Source organism: Aythya fuligula, chromosome 2 (assembly GCF_009819795.1).
Source record: "Aythya fuligula isolate bAytFul2 chromosome 2, bAytFul2.pri, whole genome shotgun sequence".
Classification (NCBI taxonomy): Eukaryota; Metazoa; Chordata; class Aves; order Anseriformes; family Anatidae; genus Aythya; species Aythya fuligula.
In genome coordinates, this window is record NC_045560.1 from 128,158,379 (window position 1) to 128,173,810 (window position 15,432).

The 15,432-nt window shown below is 36.3% G+C and overlaps 2 long non-coding RNA genes across 2 annotated transcripts in view; one reads left to right on the forward strand and one right to left on the reverse strand.

Annotated features, from left to right (window-relative positions):
- The window catches only part of LOC116486802, a 10,945-nt gene extending 3,229 nt beyond the window's left edge, over positions 1 to 7,716 (forward strand). Inside the window, exons 2-3 of the long non-coding RNA XR_004252995.1 lie at positions 2,252 to 2,254; positions 7,651 to 7,716. This is a non-coding gene — a long non-coding RNA (uncharacterized LOC116486802). The remainder of the gene's footprint in view (positions 1 to 2,251; positions 2,255 to 7,650) is intronic.
- LOC116486803 overlaps positions 1 to 15,432 on the reverse strand; it is a 61,251-nt gene that overhangs the window by 792 nt on the left and 45,027 nt on the right. Inside the window, exon 5 of the long non-coding RNA XR_004252996.1 lies at positions 3,683 to 3,784. This is a non-coding gene — a long non-coding RNA (uncharacterized LOC116486803). The remainder of the gene's footprint in view (positions 1 to 3,682; positions 3,785 to 15,432) is intronic.

Below are 15,432 nucleotides of genomic sequence, written 5' to 3' on the forward strand. Positions count from 1 at the left end.
CTTATCTTAGGTTGGACGGGAACTGGGTTCAGAGATGAAAGGTCAGTTCTTTATCCACTAAGCCCTCTAGATATTCCAAAATCCCCAGTACATTACAAATTTGAACAGTTTAAGCTCTCTTAAATAAAAGAATCTCTTCTTGAGGTAAAGTATACAGTGTATATAGATACAGAGCAGGAGAAACATGTGAAAGGTCATGGATGTGACCTTTTAATGTCAATAGTTTTATTTATTGACAAGAAGTCCAGTTTAAAGGGCTTAATGAAAAAGCAAGACAGGAATCAAGGAATCTTTTAAACTGCGTAAATTTGACTGATTATAAATTGTACTGCATGCCTCAGGAATTGCAATTGCTATGAATATTTTCTGGAGCTTATTCTTAGCAGAAGAAGCAGCTTCAGAAATCAGCAGCATACTAGTTACACTAGCAATCCAAAAAAAAAAAAAAAAAAAGTTCTTCAATTTTCCTAATACAGCCTAAGGCAATTAAAGTGGTATTTTTATTTTCTTTATTATTTTCTTCCCTGTTGCTTACATTTTCTGCTATACCAGTTAAAAAAAAAAAAAAAAAAAAAAAAAAAAGTTTGAATCTGAACACACTTTTAAGGCTCACTCCCATTCAAATCAGTGGAGAAAACTCTGATTGTAGGATACCTATAAAGCCTCTCTAATTTACTGTTTTTTATTTAAAAAAAAATAAAAGTTGTTTAAGCCATAGTTGTTTAAGACTACATCAGAGATGTTCAGTTTGTATGTGCATTGTTGTAATTTTTATTACCTTCATGATAAATGTTTTTCCTTTATGATAAATGTACCAGCCAAAAATACTGGTGACCATGTATATGGATGATACATCTAATATATGAATAAGTGTATATATTACACATATGTGTATGGAATGATTTTCCTGTAGTCCTGAGCACCTGCAGTTTATATTGAAAGTACTGGGAGCTCTAACTGCTCAGAAATTCTGAAAATAAAGCCATTTAGCTCTTTAAAATGGTTTTACTCCTCATCAAGTGCAGTCCAAGAGTTCTGAAGATTAAAAGTGGAATTCAAAAATTTGTTTCCTGCAAGAACAGTACTTTGGCCTTTTACAGTGCTATTTATAGAGTGCAGCATTGTGTTTAGGTGAATCAATTATCTGTATCCTCAAGTGCAGATTTTATTTTCATGGTCTTTTGGATTTTGCCATTTCAGTAATATTGTGTGGCATTATTCTAGCTCAATTTTACAGCTTCTTTTTTGAAAAGACAACCGCCTTTTGTAATGTAATTTAGAGACTTCATTGCGAATGGGCATCAAGACATACAAATTGAGAACACAGGGAAGAGAAACAAAGACGGATTAAAGATTGCCTTGAACTGATGGAGCTCTGGCCCAAGGACTCTGCATTCTTGTTTAAAATGCCTTGACAATAATACTGATCATTTCATCTGTAGTGCCTTTTATGATTTTTTTCTTGTAAAATGAGAACAGGATAAATTGGGACCAGCTATAATGACAGAAGCTGGATAGTGGTTGTACAACAAAGTGGCAATGCTAGTTCTGGTGATAATCTTTTCATTTTATTCCCCTTTATTTTCTTATTAGTGTGCTAAAACACCTTTGAAAATTGATATTGATAATTTTTTGTATAAACAGTAAACAACACTACACTGTTAACACGGCTTGCTTATTAAACTTCATAGACTAATTAATTCAGCTGGGTCTCTTGTCAATATTTCAGGCTACTTTCAGTATGACATGATTGCTTTGTTTGATCTCTCATGCTAACTTTTTACTTGTATTTTACAGATATTTTAATGATCTCAGATTAGACAAACTATTGAAAGATTTCTTGATCAAAACAGATATTTGGTTTTATTTTTAGATAACTGTGCAAGTTTTACAATACCAGCTAACTCACTGGCTTCACTAAGAGGGGTGAAACTTATTCATGAAACAACCTATAACTTCACATTTGCAATTTTTTCTTCTGTTTGAAACATCAAGGATCAGCCTCATTATGTACCAAAGCATATGAACACTGAATCATCACTTCTTTCACACCTGTGACAAAACATTAACTAGACTCGCCTTTGAAGGAAATGCTATAAATTGCCTGATCCATGTATATCAAGAGTAATTTCTTCATTGTTTAAATTATCTCATTGGAAAGAAATTTCACTCACAAAGAATATGTGCACATGCAACCGGCTAGATTACGAGCAAATTCTTCAGTGTCATTCTGGCTTATTTTTATGAAAAGCTGGTATGCCCCTCAGTTAATCTGCATTATATTGTGCAGACCGGTTTTTATGTAGTCTCATCACTGTGGTGAAATGACTGTTTATCAAAGGTCAGTTACAGTACTCAGAGCCCCACAATGGACTGAAATGTAGGAGAAGATGAGTAATTTGGAACCTTAATAAAGAAATTTTGCTTTATTTGTGCCTAACCTTGAAAAACACTCACAGATTTCAACTATTATACAGGATGCAGCAGTACAACTTCTCAAGGGCCTTTTGTCTGCACACCTCACTGCCTGCCAGAGGCTCATTGTTAGCACTTAGTAACCGCAGTAATACAGGGTGGGTGTTTCTTATGTTTATTGAGAAGTGTCTTTTGTTTTCCTTTCCTTTCTTTCTCTCCCCAGATCTTGATGAGCATTCTAGTCTTTCCAGCTCTCTTGCTTTCATTTTGTTTTATTACGGCATTTAGAGGTTTTTTCCTATCCTGAGACAGAGATGCCAGAAAAGGTACTTTTTTTTTTCCTTCCTGAGCTGCTGGATAGATAATTTGAACCTACTGTATGCAGCCTGAGTGTCTGAAGCAGATGTTAAAAGAACAAATGGCTACAGTCCAGTTCCACATATGGGAAATGTGTTATCCCGATATTGCTGTATCCTGTCAGATTAGCAAATATATATTTTTCCAAGTTTCCAGATAGAACCTGGCAAAAATCCTAATAAAAAGAGGAAAGGAATTTATCTTTGTGTGTCTGTGTGGTTTTGTTTGTTTGTTTGTTTTTCCTTAAAATGCTAGAGTAAGTGTCTCGGCATTATGGCAGTGAGAACAGTTATGTAAAATCATAAATCATTATCAAGGGTATTTTAAGCTCAGGAACTGTTTTCACAGTGATGAGCACCCACAGTATTGTCTACTGTTTTAGCATCTATGAAAATCCAGCCTTATGTTGCCTAGCAGATTTTGGAGGAAAAAAAAAAAAAAGTGTTTTATCATCGTTTTTTTTTGTTGTTGTTGTTTTTGTTTTGTTTGTTTGTTTGTTTGTTTGTTTTTAATATATAAAGTGAGATAAATCCAGGTAGGATTTTGGAACAGATTAGAAATTTTAGGGAAAAAAAAGAGACAAAAAATATTATGTATTGAAATTTGATTGCATCTAATGGCAGTTTGATACCCACAACTTTTCATGTTGTCTAAAGTCTTCCCTATTTGACACAAACTCAGGAAAAGAACTTATATACATATTGTAAGACCAATTATGCTACTAAGATGAGGCCTACAGCTTGCTGGTGCTTTTTCTTTGGACTATATATATATTAAAACATCAGAAGCTCAAAAAGCTTTTATTTAAGTACTCTGCATCATGATATTCTACATCATAATATAGAGGTGAGCTGGAAAGATGTGTACGCTGCCATGGAAGTTGTGAGAACATGTTGTACTAGTACCTTACCTGTCACTCCAGACAGTCAAATGAAGTAAGTCAATGGATCTATGGTACAGAGGTCAGAGTGGCAATATTTCTGAAGAATTCAGAGAAGCTGTCTGGAGACTGCTAGTGTATGAGATGGAGAAAGAAAGAGAAAGATGAGCAATGAATTCCCTAAAGCTATTCCCCTGAATGTGTTCCATAATAAATTTTAAATGTGTGTCATAGTGGGGTAGAGGGGTCAGATTTACTAATAATTTGCATTAATATTTGCAATATCTATCTTTTATGAGCCCGATCTCTTTTAGAGTTTTGAAAGTTTATATTCTTCCACAATAAATTCAGATATTTTTTTTTTACCAGTTAGGTCATTCTCTGATATCATATGCTTTATCTGCATCTTTTATATATGAAATGAAGAGGCTGCTCTACTGCTCTTACTCCTTTCTTTGGCTGACTGCTTACCGGACAGAAACCACTGTAATCTGCCACAACATCAACAACTGAATGGGCAAGCGGATGCTTTCCCTGCGGAACCTAGACAATAACTCTGGGCAGGAGGAAAATGGACTAACACAGGAATCATATGCGTTAGTGCCTTTCCTCCAATGACCCAGCTGGCTCACCCATGACAAAGCTTTTACAGGACATAATATAAATGAAATAAGATTGAAAGCATTAAAAAATGTGGCCAAAAAAAGGAAAAAGAAAAAAAAAAAAAGAGAGAGAGAGAGAGAGAGAAACTTCAAGGAAAGCAGGGTCTGTCTCTGGAGAGGCAAAAGGTATTGTCTGCGTGATTGTTCCAGCCTTCACAAAGGGGATTGTTTGCCTAGCTGGGAGCCACCGGAAAGGATTAACAGTTTTCCAAGGCAGACAACACCGCTGCAATCTCACCTCAGGGTATCTCAGGTGTGAAGTGGGGGTTTGGGGAAGAGGGCAATGGTGCGGACTCAATTGGCCAGTAGTGCCCTTGGCTGACATTGTAGTTTATTTGTGAGCTTATTAAGCCTGGCCAGTCCTTTGGGGACACTCTTGGCAAAGGTCACAAAAGACAAGATTTTGCATAATGAATGCATTAAAATCTTTTTGTTAGTGCACGGGGAGCAAGAGGATAATAGCAATGAAGCTTTGGAATACAGGAAAGGAGGTAAAAGAAAATTAGTCCCTGAGGTAACAAATATGATCACCATGTGGACTTAGGTTTCTATTGCAGCCAGTGAGCCTTGAGAGAAAAAAAAGTGCTTGGAAAAATTCTGCCTTTTATTTAGATACGTAGCTACAACACTAAAGGAGTATGCCACAAAGGGCAAAAGAACTACTCTCTTCTATGATGAGTCATGTATACAGAAAGATCCCAGCTAGCGAATGGGAAAGGATGGTATGCTGTATTCATTTCAAAGATCTCAGAGAAAAAATATGCCATGTCAGCATATAGACTATAAAATTCACTTAATCATAAATTCATGCTGAAAATAAAGTTAACATTATGAGACTTTTGACCATGAGTCTTCTATGGGATTGATGTCATAATACAGGAGATAGGACCTGGATGTACCTTTTCTGGTACTTTAATGATGAGCCAAGTTGGGTGGTAAGGGTAAGCAAGTTTGGGTATACATGTGAAGATGGCAGGGTCTTACAACTCAGTAATGTGATGATTCAAAAGACTCAGGACTGATAAAAGATAGAAGCACCAGCTATCAGGGTCAGTTCAAGGGTACCATAAAGAGAACCAAATCCCAGGGAAAACAGATAAAATATTACTGTAGTTGCTAAAATACCTTAATCTGATGAAAGCAAAGATGTGTGAATTTTTAAAGGGTTTATCATTCTTTGTGCTATTCCTAAAACACAAATATGCAGTCTTAAGTAACTGCAAGAAAGATAGAGTAGAACCTTTCTTAGGCATATGGTAGCTGGTACATTTGAGCGTATTTGTTCTGTTTTAAGCAAGTGTGGGACACAGGAAAAATAAGTGCATAGCTATATTAATTTGTTAGGACGTTTTTCAGTCAGTCTATCAAGATCTTCAAGGCTTCTGGTAAGGGCACCCTTTTCGCACAACCCAGTTTATAAGCTACTATACTATTTTAGTTGTCAATGTAGCATTTAGAAGAGGAAATTCTAATTTACATTTATTTTCATTTCCCTGGGGGAATAATCTCAAATCAAAATAGGTGTATCCTTTCAATGCACTTATATTTTGAAGGTTGAGAGTAATTGCAATGGCCACAAAAAGTTGCTCCATTAATTACATTTATTTATTTTGCATAAATTATTGACATTAGACTGTTTTGATATTTTTGTTGTTTTTCTACAAATAGAGTGAGAGCTTAATGTTACAATTCTATTTCAGCTCACCTTCCCTTTGTGCTTCTGTTATTCATTGCTTTTATCTTAGCAGATAAAAGCATTTGGTAACCAGCTTCTGCCTCCTAACAGCTTATCACCATACATTGAAATATTGTGTTCCTTTACCCCAGTGATTATTTGCATTGGATACAACATAGCCCTCATGAGCTGGCAAAGCCAACCTTAAATGCCAAGACTGATTTTTTTTTTTTCAGTATTTCAAAATCTTTATGTATTTAGATGCCTCAAGGATGATTATGCTGTTCCAAGCAAATTCTTTAGTGGTAGTGAACAGCAATTTAAAGAGTTAAGGTTTGATGCTTCCATATTTGCAGATAATATATAAAAGTCACATCTAATTTCATGTCTTGGAGTATCCCTAAATTAGTCACATAAATCTAGCTGCATTTTATTTGAAAACTCTTCTTTGTACCTAGTATTGTAAAATTAATTCTTCCAGTCTAGAATACATCCAAATGTGCATCATTCTCCTGGAGAACCTGGTAGCGAATGGCTTGGACAGGTACACTCTTTGCTGGGTTAAAAACTGGCTGGGTGTCCAGGCTCAGGGAGTAGTAGTGAACAGAGTGAAATCCACCTGACGACCAGTCATGAGTGGTGTTCTCTAGGGGTTGGTGTTGGGGCCCATCTTCTTTAATATCTTTATTGATGATTTAGATGCAGGAATTGAGTGCACCCTCAGTAAGTTTGCAGATGACACTGAGCTGGGGGGAAGTGTCAATCTGCTGGAGGGTAACAAGGCCCTGCAGAGGGACCTGGACAGGATGGGTCAATGGGCAGAGGCCAGTGGGATGGGGTTGAGGTTCAACATGGCTAAGTGTTGGGTCCTGCACTTTGGCCACAACAACCTCACACAGCACTACAAGCTTGGGGCAGAGTGGCTTGAAAGCTGTGCAGAGGAAAAGGATTCAGAGGTGATGATTAATGCTCACCTGAACCCGAGCCGGCAGTGTGCCCAAGTGGCCAAGAAGGCCAATTGGCATCCTGGCTTGTATCAGTGTAGCCAGCAGGACCACGGAGGTGCTCGTCCCCCTGCACTCTGCTCTGGTGAGGCCACACCTCGAGTACTGTGTTCAGTTTTGGGCTGGAGCATATCCAGAGAAGGGCTACAAAGCTGGTGAAGGGCATGCCACACAAGTCCTCTGAGGGAACTGGAGTTGTTTAGTCTGGGGAAGAGGAGGCTCCAGGAACACATAATTGCTCTTTACAACTACCTGAAAGGAAGTTGTGGGGAGCTGAGGGTCAGCCTCTTCTCATAGGTAACTAGCGGTAGAACTAGAGGGAATGGCCTCAAGTTGTGCCAAGGGAGGTTTAGTTTGGAGATTAGGAGACATTTCTCAGACAGAGTAGTCATGCATTGGAATGGGTTGCCCAGGGAAATGGTGGTGTCACTGTCCCTGGGGGTGTTTAAGGAAAGCTTGGACTTAGTTTAGTGGGGTGACATTGGTAGTAGTGTGACAGTTGGACCAGATAATCTTGAAGGTCTTTTCCTACCTTAATGATTCTATGATTCTATGGCATTCTGTGCAGTGTGTGGTGCATGAATTTCCAAAGCATTGACTGGGACAAGCAGAATTCACCAAGCGTTTGATTGTTCACCCACTAATAGGGAACATGAGCTGGGATTAGACAGTCGTGAGACAGGTTAGTTTTACCCTACTGATGATGTGTTGTTGCGCTAGTAATTCTACACTAGAAATAGATAAGAACTACAATGAAAAATAAAATTTGGAGGGTTATTTTTTTTTTTTGTGCAACATTTTAATATTTCTAGATTTTTTAAAAATAGATAAGTATATCTAATGTCTTCATAGATATGAAATGACACCATCTATATTAATGTTGTTGAAGTACTTGACATACTGTAGGAATGTTTTCATCTGACACATGAGGGGAGTGCATTACAAAACACCTGGGGCAACTACCTGTGTTTCATTCTTTTCCAATGAATGCTTAGAATTCCTGCCACTGTAACCAGAATACTTCTAAAGTCCTTTTTCAGATCACTGATAACACAATTCAGTTTCAATAGATCACAATGTAAATGAATGTGGAACTTAAGTGAATGATCTCAAAAAAGAGTTAGTCAGTGCTAAATCATCATCAAATGGAAGTGATCTTAGGAGGCTCCTCGGGGATCAACATTAGACTCAGTGTTACTCAACATTTTCACCCATGAGTTAAAACATAAACATAAATCATTCTTAGAAAATTTGTGGGTGGCAGAAAGATTAGAGAATCAGTAAATAATAATGAGGACAACAGAACCATACATTGTGCTCTGAATTGTTGGTAAAATGAGATCATTTGGGAAAGAAAAAAAAAGTTGCAACTCAGTCAAATGCAAAACCATGCATAGAAGAAAAAGGTTCAGAGCAGCCCTTCAGGATAGGAATCTTTGTCTGGGAAGACATTGACTGAGGAGGGAGATATCGGAGTGAAGAGAAAAACAGCAACTGAAATAAGCAAGGAAGAAGCAGGATTTGGAATTTTTGTATTTTTATTTGGCAATTATGATACAGATAAGAAAATAATTTGTCTATTTCTTTTGCCCACAGTTTAGAGAGTTGGATTTTGGGAAGTTGTTTTTGGGGGTATTTTTTTCTTGTTGTTGGTTTTGGTTGATTTGGTTTTTTGTTTGTTTGTTTGTTTGTTTGTTTTTAATTTTGGGGGGAAATTTGGGAATGTTGTAATAAAGAACAATAAAACAATTCAAGGTTGGATAAAATGCCTACAGTGAGAGATTTTAAGAGCTTGTTTTTTTTTAGTGTATTGAAAAGATTGAGTGTTGACTTCATTGAGCGGTAACTGTGAAAGTACTCTCACTGAATACTGAAGTGCTCTTTAATCAGGCAAAGAAAGGGATAACAAGAACTAATGACTGGAAGCTGAACTAAGCCACATGATAACCATGAGCAGTTAACCACTAGAACAAGTTATAAAAGAGTATGATCAGTTTTATCTTTTAATGTCCATTGATCAAGACAGATTCCTTTTCTAGAAGATGTGCTTTAACCACACAGAAGTTACTGGGCTCAGCACAGAACATCTGGAGAAAATGTGAAGGCCCATAATGGAAAGCCAATAGCACAATATAATGACCTCTCCTCCTGGTGTTTGTCTCTATGAAAAGTTATCCAATATTAATTCCATTGGGCATCTATCAAGTGCCGTTTGTTATGCCTAAAATCAGCCCTTGTACTTCTTGTGCTTGAGATAGACAACATTTTCATGTAAGTTTTAAAAAGTTTTGAGAAAGTAATTCAAAAGCATGTTCTGGAGAAGATGCATTAGAATGAATGTGGGAATGTGACAAAAAATCTTTCTGAAAATTAAAATGGCCTTCACAGTTGTAGCAGTCTTAAAATAGGTGAGCAGTTAAGGTAGCATTACTTAGTCCATTGTCTGAGCAAGTAAGGAGTTCATACAAGAGCTAGCTTTGTTTAAATAAAATTTCAGCCTAGCTTTGTATGTTTTAGCTGTTTTTGTCAGTAAATGGGTCACCTCCCTCTAACATAACTTTGACAGGCTCAATACTGTGGTTTCAGGGTATCATCTTTTCAGATGACAGAGTAAACATACTCGTTTGCTATTCCAGGATGAATGAAAAAGAATTGTGGAACCTCCTCCATAGATAATCAGGGCTCTATTTCTGTCTGGGATTGGAAAAAAAAATTAACTGCAAATCACAGAAATGTAAAATGTCATGATGTATGTGAAGAGATCATCATCTAAATTTCAATTTGAACAAACATTGCAGATATACTTTACACATCATAGAAAGGCTGTTAGTTCATGGGTTAGGGAGATGCACTGTTTTACAGTTGGGAAAAGGTTTTTCAGCTGGATTGTAGGATTAGGAAATATATATATTCTGCCAGATCCAAAGAAACTTTAAGACCTTGGTAATTAGTAGAAGTGGGCAAGGTGATCAGTATATGATAAAAGACGAGAACAAAAACAATCTTCAAGAAACAAATATCTTCCTTAAGATTAATCGGATGTAGGACATGCTTTTGATGCAGAAGTTGATCAAATTTAACAATTTTCATTCAAAACTTACCATTGTTAGAACCAGCTTTCAATCAGTGAAGTAGAGCAAAGCTGTTCTAATTCCACTCAGGATTTGGCTGAGTCCTGTGGTGTAGAGAAGTTCAAATGCACAACATTTTCAGCCTACTGTATATCAATTTTTAATTAATTATTTCTAATATTGTATAAAATTCATCAAAGGTAGAAGAGCAGACCTAGAGGAAAATCTGTGGCACAAACTGAAATGTAATTTAAATTATCAAACAGTATGTAATCTCTGTTGCAAGCTATACCATCCAGTGTATCCTGACCCCGCACACCAAAGTGTTGAGTGCCCTCTACACACTAACAGAAAATTCCTAACCTTTGAGTTACTTCTAGATGATATCCCCACAGCTTCACCCAGCTAAGGTCATTGGCCTTTCTGGACAATGTGATGGAAAAATAAGGACACTGTAACATGGACTTTATTTTTTTAATTTATTTATTTTTTAATTGAGGAATAGATTTTTGAAAACATAAAAGACTTTATAGGCCACTTTTATTTAGTTAGTTAGTTAGTTAGTTAGTTAGTTAGTTAGTTCCCCTCATAACTTTCCTGATTTATTCATAAATGCATCAGGAGGGTGAGATCCTTTGGTGCTATCCTCTCCTGTGAGTTTTTCATACCCGTGGCACTCTCTTCTTCAGTAGATAAAGAGTTTATGAACATCCAGGTTATCCAAGTTTAAAGTGCTTCTACACAACTGGTTTTGGCCTGGTGGAAGGGAAATGATGAGCAAACTAGCGTTAACTTCTCCCTGCTCCTGAGATACCACCTTCCTCTGACATCATTCACTATCATATCAGTTGGGTGGAGACACCACTGCTCTTGGGTCCATGGTCTTAGCCAAACCACTGAACTGATCACAATTATTAAAATTAGCCTAAAAAGATATTCAGATATAAGAAGCAACAGTCGGTGAAGGGGCTTAATCATCACTAAGTCAAATTTATTTTTGAAATTAACTACTACAAACATTGCTGATAATATCAATACTAAAAAAAATATCAATAATAAAAAAATTGCTGATAATATCAATACATTTTGTTGCTATAAAGCAAGGGAGCTTATATACTGTGCAGTAGAGGAGTTTCAGCTGTTAAATCTAAGTAGGGAATGGAATATACTTGTCAAATGGCAGCAGATGCCACTTTCTTTGTGATAGAAACTTATTCTCAGATAGAGCTGTCAATTTACTAGATGCTGAATTGGTGCCGTGATCAAGATGAATGCTTGTTTCTTAATATAACCTTATGGTGGGTAAGTAAAGCAGTTGCCTTCACCTCAGGCACTTCATTAACTGAACAACCAACTGATAGTGGACCATTGTATCATTATTGCTTAAATAATGATGCTTTACAGAGTGAATGTAAAGCAGTATTGCTTAGATACAAGAATATACTTATATCAAGATGTACCTTACCACTCATTGGCTATATGCAAAGGTTTTGTTATTTGCAAACCATTTTTTAAGGTTATTTCTACTTGCTGATTTTCTATTTTTCACTGGATGTTTCTCGGTAGATTTAGTGCTTGTATAATCAATGAGATTTTGTCTTCTCCTAGCTGACATTACAAACAGTTGAATGATATGCAGGCCTTGTTTGATCGAATTGTCTTCTTTAGGTCACGTTTCTACATCTTGTTTATAATTCTTTCTCTGCAGTGAAACTGATCCAATGTATCCTAACTTCACTGCAGTTCTACATGGGGAACTACCGGTTAAACTAGGTATTAGGACAAGAATAGTAACATTGAAGAAATGGCTTAAACAAAAGACAAATATTACTTCTGTTGAAAGGAAGTGTATCAGTTTGTGAATCCCTGGTGGAGTTCCTCAAAGATAGTCCTTAGTGTTATTTGATATCTTCATTAACAGCTTTGAAACAAATATTAGACCTGTGTTAATGAAATTTGCTGATGCCAAAACTTTGGAGGAGTTCTCAATATAGAGGAGAACAGGAATATCATACAGGAAGAATTAGATGACCTTGACAACTGTAGTAATAGAAGCAAGATGAAATTTAATAGTACAAAGTGTAAGGTCATGCACTCAGGGACTAATAACAAGAATTTCTGCTATAAGCTGGGAGCTCATCAGTTAGAAATAGTGCAGGAGGAGAAAGAATGGGGTTTAATCAGTCAGTCACATGATGATTATCACCTCTAGTAGGAAGCTGCCATGAAAAAGAAAAACGTAATCTTAGGATGTGCTGGGATGTTTTCCAGTACTAGTAAAGAGTACCACTTGCACAAGGTCTTGGCAAGACTGCATATGAAACAGTACATACAATTCTGTTGCAAGATAGCTGCATTCAAATCAGAAATACTGCAGATAAACAGAAAGAGATGTAGAAGCTCAGGTGAAACATGAAAAGCAGCTTCTTTAGTTTTGCAAAATGGAATCTGAAAGAATACAAATATTCTTTGTAAATACATTATATGCCAGGAGGAGAGCTATTTAAGCTAAAGAAAACTAACAATGAAAACTAACTAAATATAAATGAACTGAGGTAGAAAATTGCAGAATGCTTTTAAATACAAGTATTGTAAAGTTCTGCAGTAGTGCAGATGAGAAATAAAAACTATCTGCATTTGACATCAAGCTCAAGAAGTTTACAAAGAAATTACATGTTGAATTTGGGTCCAATAGTCAGGGATTTCTTCCTTTTCTTCTGCACAAATTCTTACAAAGCTGTTGCCAGAAATGTTTGCTGTAACACCTCCCTTTAAACTGAAACTGATAAATTGGATGGCTTAAATCCATTGCCTGTCTCATCATGCTATATTGAAGGGACTCAGTAAAACTTCTTTAAACCCAAGTTCAGTGGGAACAGCTGATTTGGACAGACGTGTTCAGTTAATATCCTGCAGCAAAAAACTATTTTCAGCCAAGGGACCAGCACTTTAATAAGCACATACACAACCTTTTAGATTAATTTATTTGTATAAATATAGTGAAGAAGACATCAGTAATAGTAAAATATGCACTTTTAATTAAACCTTATAGCTTAAACTTAGTACTTGCAAATAAAATATGTTAAGACTTCCGAAGAAATGAAGTCCAAGATAATATAAAAAATTCCTTGATATTTAGATTTTGGTAGCTGCGTACCAAAGAGGATTAGTGATGAATCTGTACAAACTGCTGCAATTTCAAGGTGGACTGCAACCACAAAAAGACTTTCATATCTAGATTATAATGCAAACAATATCCTGCAATAATTTCCTGTCTTTCTAACTATGCATGAATGAATGAAGAGGCATCTTGAAAATTTTTTGCCCAATCAACTGAGTTGGACTTGCATTAAGAGGCAGGAAAACACTGACATATTTCCACTATTGCTTTAGACATGTTCAAACAACCTAATTTATTTAAATCAGATGTATTTCCTCTATTCTGTCTTTCAAAACAACAGCCTGATAGTTTGATATCTTGGATGCAGAGAAGACTTCATTGCCACAGAAAAGATCTGTGTTTAGAAGCATTGCAGAATTCTTGCTCCTGGAACGGAGAAGGACGAGGCTCATGTTATGCTGAAAATGAAGTATTCAAACTAGTGGAATTCAGGGTTTTTCAATACTACTAAAAGCATTCTTTGTCCTTATGACTATAGGAATAGGGAGGGTGTGGAAAGTCAAGTAAGCCAACAAAAGGAAAAATAAATGTAAAAGCAGAACTAATTTTCAATCCAGCATAAAGGAATAATGTAAATTAAAAGGCCCTGTTCTGAAAGGGAATGTGTACAGCTGAACATCCTTTGTTTGGAAATGGTAGAAAATCTGAAGTACAGTGTACATAAAGAGAGTTTCGAACTCACATTTCTTTTAAATCCTCAGCCATTAGACTACAGATAGATGAGTATAAATACAAAATGAAGTATGCAAAACATGCAGAAAAGGACAGAGTATGGTGATTTCAAAGAATCTACAGGAAACGTTCAGAGGTCTACTTATCATTTTTCTTTCTGAAGTACAAATACAATATGGACTTGCTAGTGAAGTATGTTATTTTTAAGTGATTGCTTTGATTTCCTGATTAAGGAGCACACTATGAACTCCTAAATTCAGGTCAATCTTGGAAAATATAATTTAGATATTTATTTTTAAAGATTTTTTAAAAGATTTTTAGATATTTATTCATTTTTATTAATGGTTTACGTTAAGTGATTTTTATTTTTTTTTAGGGAAATAAACTTCTCTGATAATGTTGTATTTTCTGCTGCTATTGGATTGTATATTTTTTAGATTGGGGGGAGTGAAATTATATATAGTAAGCAATTAAGACCTGGAATTTTCAATCTGTCATGGCAGATTATAGAAGAAATTGTATCTTTGTTGAATCTTACCAGTGTATAATGTCATTTCTCTATAGTCCATCTGCCTATAATCCACTGTAAAAAGTAAATAAAGACTTAGATTTATTTTTTTTTTTTCATTTCTTGAGGCTGTTGCCTCATTGTTAGGGAACGCAGAGTCAAGTATACTGTATGTGAGCATCCATTCCTACATTTTACTTTTAGAAAAGTGCAAATTACTGTTATGTCTTCATGAGGTAGATTGCTGGGAGCTTGCAGAACTTGTAGGGCTATGCCAACTATCTCAGGCACTGCATGTTTTAAGAGCAACATTGTGACTGCTGGAAGAATCATGCAGTATTGTCTTTTGCAAGGACTTGGTAACCTGGGAATAATGAGGTTTACAAAATAATAAAATTAATATTATAGAGGTTTTATATATTTCAGAACATAAACTTGCAGAGACCATTTTGGATTCTAGCTGCTACAGAATACACCAAGACACAGTAAAAGTACTAGCATCTGTGTGGCCACAGGAACAGTGGCTGCAGTGTTCCCAGAAGACGTTAGGGCTCCTATAACGTGATCTTAACCATAGCAGGAAGAATGCAATATCACTCTGAGTACTGGTTTGAATAAATCAAACTGGAAGGAACATAGCAATGCCAGAGCAGATGAACTTAAAAGACAGTCCACAAATATTTGTGAAGAACATGAGACTTCCCCCAAAAAATGTGGACAGCAAACAGAGAAAATGAATCTGGGGTGGGGGGGGGGGAAGAGAAAGAGAGAGACAAAAAAAGAAAGAGTGAAAGAAAGGAGAGAAAGTGAGAAAGGAGAAGAAGGAAGGAAGGAAGGAAGGAAGGAAGGAAGGAAGGAAGGAAGGAAGGAAGGAAGGAAGGAAGGAAGGAAGGAAGGAAGGATGGAAGGAAGGAAGGAAGGAAGGAAGGAAGGAAGGAAGGAAGGAAGGAAGGAAGGAAGGAAGGAAGGAAGGAAGGAAGGAAGGAAGGAAGGAAGGAAGGAAGGAA